Here is a 9,385-nt window from a genome sequence, read left to right as displayed (position 1 = left end):
CATTTTGTCATTATATTGGTTGCCAGTTAGACCACACCTAGAGTACTGTGCTCAGTTTTGGTCCCCCCACATGGCAGGTGATTTGGTGGCCTTGGAAAAGGTCCAGAGGAGAGCTACAAGAATGATTCCTAGCTTAAAGAACTTCAGACACTTAGATAAGCTTGAGGACCTTCGTCTATTTACTTCAGAGCAGCGTAGACGTAGAAGCGACCTGATAAAGGTCTTGAAGGGCTGGATGGCATGTCTATTGATAGATTATTCCAGTTTAGCAGATTCGGGAGGACCACAGACATGAGTTTAAACTATGGAAGAGAAGGAATAGACTGAAAGTTAGGCGGGTCTTCTTTTCCCGGAGAGTAGTGAGCCTCTGGAATACATTGCCGGCTGGTGTGGTGGGTGCTGACTCTCTGCATGCCTTCAAGAGGGAGCTGGACCAGTTCTTGACTGGGGCAGGGATCACAAAATATAGTACGTCAGTGTCTTTATAGATAACACATGGTCCATGTAATCTCTTGGACTGGTTTCGATCGCCTGAAGGGAACGGAGAGGAATTTTCCAGAGTATTTTTTCCCTTGTTAGCCCTGGGTTTTTTCTCTGTTTATTTGCCTCTCCCAGGATATTAGATGGTTGTGGGGGATGGGGGGGTGGTGTCGTGTCGTCTCCTGATGTTCCAACCATCATGAGGTGTGGGGCAGGCTTGATGGACCAGCTGGTCTTTTCCTACCCGTCAATTTTGTATGTTCGTATGTTTGTATTCTCCGAAGCAGCCATGGAGGTGCTGGTGGAGCAAGTGAGAAACAAGAAAAGGCCCTCTTTCCCTCTGATGGGCAATGGATGCCACAGCAAATTAGCCAGAGGTAGTGAAGAGATGTGGCTGAGCAGGACAATGCCAACAACACAGTTCCAAGGACCTGGCTGCAGTGCAGGAAGAAATTTAAATATCTCATCGGGACTGCCATGATAAGACTTCCCTTCACATCTCTCTTACAGGAACAGGGCTCGCTAGAGTACAAACTCTGATATCAATGGCAGAGGCAGCCGTCTGGCAGAGAAAGGGCATGCAGCATTGGAAATGGCCAGACTGGAGTTCATTCATAGCAGGGTGTTTGGACAACCTCTCTTCTTTTTCTCTTTCCGTTTAACTCGGTCATACATTCACATACTCTCAGCATAACACCTGGAGCTGCATTGTGCTGCTATTCATTTGCTACCGCTTACCCTTGCATTGCTTGCTAACCCTTGTCCCTCTGCCCTTTTCTATGGCCATCAGACGACTTGAGCCTTGCAGCTGCACAGACTGAGGGAGAGAACCCTCCTAAAGATGCACCATTACTTGCTCTCACCCTTCAAAGCATCAGCACAGAAATCAGTATCCTGCATGATATAGATAATGATTTAGAGGGGTCTGCACTGGGTGATTCACCGATCACATGAATAGGACAACTCTGGAAATAGTTCACTGGAAGAAAAAATAGCGTCCTAGCTATGCTGAAGGGGACAGAGATGCAGACTTAAGGAGACCAACCTTTAAATAAAAATGTTTTCTGTGCACCAGCAGTTGCTGAATGTATTGGATTGCCTGCCAGGGAGCTTCCACAACATGTTGGAGATTGTGGAGGAGTCCACTACCACCTTGTGTGGAGATCTAGCGAATGGCATCAACACTTTCCGGTCGTCCATGGAGCATGTGGTCAGCTCATGGAAATTGCAGCGGCGCCCGCCTTGCAGTAGTCGGTGGCACCAGTACTAGCATCTCTCAGGGATGCTCACACTGGGGACAAACAGGCACTGAGCTCCTCCATCTCTTCCATCTTGGATAGGATAGAGGCTAGTTGCGGTGATGGAGACTGGTGAAAGTGATGGTGATCAAGACTAGAGTTAGCAATGGTGATGGAGACTGGGGTAAGTGATGGAGACCGGAGTAAGTGATAGGGATGAAGACTTGAATAAACATTGGTGATGGAGACTGCAGTAAGTGATGAGGATGAAGACTGGAGTAAGCAATGGTGATAGAGACTGGAGGCTGGAGTAAGTGATTGGGATGGAGATGGGACTAGTTGATGGCGATGGAGACTTGAGTATGTGATGCTGATGGAGACTGGAGTAGGTGATAGTGATAGAGGCAGGAGCATGTGATGGGGATGGAGACTGGAGTAAGTGATGGAGACTGGAGTAAGTGATGGAGGCTGGAGTAAGTGATGGAGGCTGGAATAAGTGATGGAGACTGGATTAGATGATGGTGATGGAGACTGGAGTAGGTAATGGGATGGAGACTGGAGTAAGTGATGGTGATAGAAACTGGAGTAGATGATGGTGATGGTGACTGAAGTAGATGATGGTGATGGTGACTGGAGTAGATGATGGTGATGGAGACTGGAGTAGATGATGGTGATGGAGACTGGATTAGATGATGGTGATGGAGACTGGAGTAGATGATGGTGATGGTGACTGGAGTAGATGATGGTGATGGTGACTGGAGTAGATGATGGTGATGGTGACTGAAGTAGATGATGGTGATGGTGACTGGAGTAGATGATGGTGATGGTGACTGGAGTAGATGATGGTGATGGTGACTGGAGTAAGTTTTAGTGATGGTGACTGGAGTAGATGATGGTGATGGAGACTGGAGTAGATGATGGTGATGGAGACTGGAGTAAGTTTTAGTGATGGTGACTGGAGTAGATGATGGTGATGGAGACTGGAGTAGATGATGGTGATGGAGACTGGAGTAGATGATGGTGATGGAGACTGGAGTAGATGATGGTGATGGTGACTGGAGTAAGTTTTAGTGATGAAGACTGGAGTAGATGATGGTGATGGAGACTGGAGTAGATGATGGTGATGGAGACTGGAGTAGATGATGGTGATGGAGACTGGAGTAGATGATGGTGATGGTGACTGGAGTAAGTTTTAGTGATGGAGACTGGAGTAGATGATGGTGATGGTGACTGGAGTAGATGATGGTGATGGAGACTGGAGTAGATGATGGTGATGGAGACTGGAGTAAGTTTTAGTGATGAAGACTGGAGTAGATGATGGTGATGGAGACTGGAGTAAGTTTTAGTGATGGAGACTGGAGTAAGTTTTAGTGATGAAGACTGGAGTAGATGATGGTGATGGATACTGAGGTACCCGTGAAAAACAAGCAGAGAGCACAGTAAATCATTCTAATTCAGTGAGGTCAGGCCTCTACTCCAGTTGTCTACTTGGGGTCATATGGGCAGTGATCCCAAGCCATTTCCTCCCGGGTCACGGAAATGAGTCCTTATAGGACAAGGACTTTATGATATCTGTCACTGAGCTAAATTAATTAAATATCAGTTCTAAAATAATGTATGCCTAAGCAATAACATTTACATATAAACAGGTGTCAGCTGTCAGTGTCAGTGATAGCAATCTCGCCTCTGAATCAGAAGGTTTTGGGTTAAAGACGCACTCCTGAGACTTAAGCACAAAATTCCAGCCTGACACTCCATGCAGTACTGAGGAACGTTGCACTGTCAGAGGTGCGGTCTTTCAGATGAGACATTAAACTAAATCTGCCCTCTCAGGTGGACATGAAATATCTTGTGGTGCTATATTGAAGAAGAGCAGGGGAACTCTCTCCGGTGTAGTGGCCAACATTTAAGCCTCAACCAACATCACTATAAACAGATTATCTGGTCATTATCACCTCGCTGTTTGTGGGTCCTTGTGTGCAAATTAACTGCCACGCTTCCTACATTACAACAGTAACTACACTTCAAAAAGTACTTCATTGGCTGTAAAGCGCTTTGGGACGCCATGAGGTCATGAAAGGCGCTATTTATGCAAGTTCTTTCTTTCTTTTAATAGGTCCTTGCAGGAAATCCTGTCATTTTCTGTTTTGTTATTTGGCACTTGGCCTTAAAAAAGGCTTGCACATAGCAGAGTTATTACAAAGGAAACTGAAGGCAGAAGATCGTTTTAGCGCTGGTTATTTCACAGCATATGAAGGCTGTGGAACTTCAGTGGTTAGACACGAGGTCAGTATATTTTATGTACCTATCGGTTTTTTAAACATCCATAGAGAGTGAGGTGTCAAGGTTTACTTTCAGAACTTGAGCACACTCACACGTGAATGTGTCTGTCAGCAGGCTGCCGGTGGCTTTAATTGTGTCGCTTCCTGCAGTATTTTGCTCTTTGTTTTGTGGTTATGCTTTTTTCTGTTCTCTCGCCTGTTTGCAGTTCAATAAAACCGGTTGCTCACCTACAGAATTTGCATGCGTGTAACCTGGTGCAGTCATTGGCCTGTGGTGATATGGGTGTGACACTCCCAGAAACACTTTGGTACAGATTATGACTCAGAATCAGCACAGGAGCAGCACTTCCCCAATCTTCAGTAGCCATATTTTACAGCAAGAAAACTCAACTTTTCCCTTGGATTTTTAAACTTTGGCCTGTCTACGGCAATGTAGAAGATAAAGTAAGTAATGTTGCATCAAATATACTGATTCAAAGGTGGTGTTTTGGGGATTGTAACTCTTCACCTGTTGGTGAAAATGGTAGAACGAGCTGGGTTTGTTCAGCACCTTGATCTGTAGTCACATGTTTGTCTGTACTTATCAGTTATCGGAGAGAGGTGCACGGTATCAAACAAGAGTCTCAGATATGTTCTCGCTTGCAGAATTGCATCTAATTTGGTTCTGGTAGGCAATGCACTGGTTGCAAAGTGAAGGGAGAGATGCCAGTAAAACCGAAGTTCGGTGAGAGGTAATAGCCCCTGAGGTAACTAACACCACTGGCCGTTCATTTAGAAAGTCCACTCAACTACGCAACCTGTGAACTCATTTGGGAATTAATTAGTATTGCAGTGTACAAATTGAAGCTTTCAGCAGTGTGTGTGTGTGTGTGTGGCTGGATGTGTGCTTCTGTTTATGTAAATTTTGGCAAAGAAACCCCTTGTATTTCAAATATTAGTTGGAGAGGTTGGACTTGAAAACAGAGGGTGTGGCAGTAAAACATTTGCTAAATTATTTTATTTTTACTTTAATCACCCTGAGTGAGACCAAACCTTAATTTAGCACCTTGAACCAATATCAAATGTCTCTGCGTTAGGAGGGAGATTTCTCCTGTAAAATTTCTTTTTGTCTTCGTTCATCAGACACTTCTGCACTTTGCCCAGTTCTATTCAGACAAGTATCTCCACTGGGTGGAACTGACCTTGTGTCCTTGTCAAGTAGATGCCATTGTACTGTAGTTTCACCAGCAGAACAATCTACATTCTTGTTCTGCTGGAATCCTAAAGATTGTGAAATACATTTTTAAAAAACAGCGCAGTGTTCAGAGTGACACCTGCTCCTCCAGCAGAACTCAGATCCATCATTTGTGAATGGATATCAGTCCAGTTCTTTCATGTGACATCTAAGGCCCCACTAAGGACTTTTTTTTTTGTAGAGGCTCTGTTCATGAAACAGCCAGCAACAGCCTGATCCACCAGGGCACTGCTTCATTGTCAGATTGGATGTCATAGCAAATTCACACTTCAGGTGTTACATCAGCAGTGCAATGAATTTCTTTTGAAGGTTTGTATCTTTACTTTTTTTTTATTATTCATGCGAAATCAACTTAAAAATGAATAGCAGTGATTGTAATTGTCAATGGGCAATCAGCACAACTGCAGTTGAGCCACTACATACTCCTCCACTGAAGTTGTACTTTCCAACCTTATACCTTTAAGTTTAATGTGGTGACACTGCCCAATGTAACATTAGCGTTATGAATGCTTAACAACTTCCTGTGAAATTCCTTTATCCGACATCCAGTCCTGGATGAGTCAAAATTTCCTCCAATTAAACATTGGGAAGAACAGAGCCATTGTCTTTGACCCCCACCACAAACTCCGTCCCCTTCCCCGGCCGCTGTCTCAGGCTGAACCAACTGGTTGCAACCTCAGTGTCCGATTCGACCCCAAGCTGAGCTTCTAACCCCATATCCTCTCCATCACCGAGACCGCCCACTTCTACCTCCATAATATTGCCTGTCTGTGCCCCAGCCTCAGCTCCTCAACTGCTGAAACCCTCATCCATGTTTTTGTTATCTCCAGACTTGACTATTCCAATGCTCTTCTGGCTGCCTCCCATCTTCCACCCGCCATAAACTTCAGCTTATCCAAAGCTCTGCTGCCTGTATGTATCCTGACTTACGCCAAGTCCCGTTCGCACATCAACTTACAGGAAGGATCAGAGGACAGTAATCAGGAATCTTGGCCTCGCCCAAGCCTCCTCCCTAGCCCAAGGAAACTGAGGCAAATTATTATGTCCTCATCGCCATCCTGGCTGAGATCAACTAATTCCAATGAGAGGTTTTGATAGAGTAAATAAGGAGAAACTGTTTCCACTGGCGGGTTGGTCAGTAACCAAAGGACACAGATTTAAGGTAATTGGCAAAAGAACCCGCGGGGAGATGAGGATCATTTTTTTTGCGCGGAGAGTTGTTATGGTCTGGAATACAATGCCTGTAAGGCTGGTGGAAGCGGATTCAATAATAACTTTCAAAAGGGAATTGGATAAATACTTGAAAAGGAAAAAAATGCAAGGCTATGGGGAAGAAGCAGGTGAGTTGGACTAATTGGATCGCTCTATCAAAGAGCCGGCACAGGCATGAATGTGCTATAAGATTCTATGAATTCAAGACAGATCAGAGATTGAAGCTGGAGCCTAATCTAAAAGGGAACAGCCCCACACTGCTTGGTGCATACACACTGAGCCATCAAGTGAGCTCAAACAGTACTGATTGGCAATATTTTCAAATCATAAAGATCTATTAGGTTTTCAGCAATCTCTATGGCACATCAAAATTAATACAAAAATAATGTTGTGTTTGAAAATGTAATATTTTAGATTTAGCTACTTTTTTCCCCTTTGGTTTTAGTACAATGTATTTTTTTAAAAAAAATAATTGAATGAATATTTACTTTTGAAGGCTCAATGATATTAGATGGTTAGATGAGGGAAGTTTTTTAAAGAATACACAAGTAACACCAATAATGTAGCACCCTCTTTAAGATATTTCTATAGACATCTGTGCCATGAGAAACCCAATTACATGTCCTTTCTGTTGAAGGACATCTTGAAGGGCTGTTGAAATGCCTTTTGATATTCATCAACTGCACCCTTCTCCAGAAATATTTGATACTTTTGCTTTGTTATGTATCGCTAATATGGTGCTTTGATAACAGCAAAATACATCGCCCCCAATATTTACGGGGAGGCAGGGTGTGTGCGGGGGAGGCCTAAAACGTCTAAAGAACCCAGCAAGACAGGTGATGCGAAGGTCCTGCCATATTTAATGGCAGGACCTCATTATTATTTTTTCTTCCCTTTCCCGCCCGGCAGCCGGCCAAATTGACATCCTGGCCAGATGACGGGTAGGAAAATCAACGGGAGGAGGCCGCAGCTGGGGACCCTTGGGGACGGTCCCTGGCAAATGAGAGGAGAGAATGTCGGCATTCGGAGCTTGGGGGGTAGGAGAGAGGCCATCGGGGGTGGGGGGGGAAGTCGGCAATCAGGGCTTGGGGCTGGGGGGAGAGAGGACATCGGGGCTTGGGCGTGGGGCGGTAGGATTGGCTGCGATCGGGAGGGGAGGTCATCAAGTTTAGAAGGGGCCTTCCAGGCAAATATTTAGATACCTCAACAGATGTAATCAGGTCTTCAGTGTTTTTCAAATAGATACCACAGGAAAAAACATAATAGGTAGATGGGATGAAATTTATTCAGAAGTTTTGAAACAAATTGAAAGCAATCATGTGGGAAATATCCCAGGTACATCAGGAGTAAATAACCAAAATCAAGAGCACAGGACCAAAATCTTTCATCCACTAAATTACATTGTGGGCCACAGCTGATCATGGAGCCCTGTGTAAAACCCTTCTTTGGATATCTCTCAAAGTTAGTACCTGCATATTCTGGAGATGGTTTGGTATGGAAGGCGGGGATCAAGCTGTGGCGTCCTCTGACATGCCACCCTCATCCTCTTTAAATAACAACAACAACCTTTTAGTTACAAAGCATCTTCAATGTAGAAAAATGAGCTAAAGAAGGAGATACTCAGAGAGGTGACCAAACGCTTGGGCAATGAGATGGGTTTTATGGCAATGTCTTAACAGGAAGAGAGATGTGGAGAGGCAGAGGGACTTAGGGAAGGAATTCAAAAGTGTGGGGCCAGGTGGCTGAAAGCACGGCCACCAATGGTGGGGTGAAGGGAGGAGGAGACGCATAAGAGGCCAGGGTCAGAGTAGTGGAGAGTTCTGGGGGGTTGTAGGAATGAAGGAGGTTCCAGAGATAGTGAGCAGTGAGGCCATGAAGGGATTTAAACTTGAGGATGAGAATCCCTTCACTCACCTGACGAAGGAGGAAAGCTCTGAAAGCTTGTGATTTAAAATAAAACTGTTGGACTATAACCTGGTGTTGTGCAAGTCCTTACATTCATTCTTATGAATGTTTCCTTCAATTTATACAAATATACAGAAAATTGTTCAGTCTATATTGCTCAGTTCTGTACTTAGAGTTAATAGCTAAGCTATCAGCTTCAGCCTAGCAATCATCTGACTGTACTCTCCCTTTTTACATGAAGTGTAAAATGTAAACACCATCTGTACATTGCCAGTGTACACACACAAACCAGGAGGATACAGAGTGCTCTGTACACATGGGCAATCTCAAGGCATTAAAAAATCCATTGACAATACACCCAGGTCTCAACAAGAAATATTTCAATTTGTAAGTCTCTGAATAAGCCAGTAACATAGAATCATGAAACTATTTGACTCAATGTATCATAGTATCATAGTAGGTGTAGCACAGAAGGAGGCCATTCAGCCCATTGTGCCTGTGCCAGTTATTTGAAAGAGGTATCCTATTTGTCCCACTCCCCTGCTCTTTCCCCATTGTCCTGCAATTGTTTCCCCTTCAAGTATTTATCCAATTCCCTTTTGAAAATTACTATTGAATCTGCTTCCACCACCTTTTCAGGCAGTACGTTTCAGATCATTACAACTCGCTGCATAAAAAAAATTCTCCTAATTTCCCACTGGTTCTTTTGCCAATTACCTTAAATCTGTGTCCTCTGGTTACTGACCCTCCTGCCAGTGGAAACAGTTTCTTCTTATTTACTCTATCAAAACCCCTCAACAGTGGGGTCTATTTTGACTTTTGGGTAACTGATGGGCGGAGAGCACTGATTGGCCACCCGTTGAAGAGGTCCCCACAATTTTGAGCTCATTTAAATCTGGCAGACGAGCTGCAGGGCACCAAACAAGTGTCCCAGTGCAGCTTGCCGGATTGAAGCCTCAGCAAGGTAAATTGTGGGGGTGTGGGGCACGATTGCAGGGGATCCCAGGATGGCAGTGGCCCAGATTATTTTTTTG

At 44.4% G+C, this 9,385-nt stretch overlaps 1 protein-coding gene across 3 annotated transcripts in view; it reads left to right on the top strand.

Moving 5' to 3' along the window:
* Nucleotides 1-4,338: 4,338 nt before the first annotated feature.
* The window catches only part of LOC137323057 (ETS-related transcription factor Elf-1-like), a 149,387-nt gene continuing 144,340 nt past the window's right edge, over nt 4,339-9,385 (top strand). For 2 of the 3 annotated variants that reach the window (XM_067986447.1, XM_067986452.1), the window contains exon 1: nt 4,339-4,444. The gene's annotated coding sequence lies outside the window, so the exon portion shown is untranslated. The remainder of the gene's footprint in view (nt 4,445-9,385) is intronic. The other variant, XM_067986445.1, reaches the window with a different exon arrangement.

The sequence above is a fragment of the Heptranchias perlo genome, chromosome 6, assembly GCF_035084215.1.
Source record: "Heptranchias perlo isolate sHepPer1 chromosome 6, sHepPer1.hap1, whole genome shotgun sequence".
NCBI classification, from domain to species: domain Eukaryota; kingdom Metazoa; phylum Chordata; class Chondrichthyes; order Hexanchiformes; family Hexanchidae; genus Heptranchias; species Heptranchias perlo.
This window is presented reverse-complemented; position numbering and strand designations above follow the sequence as displayed.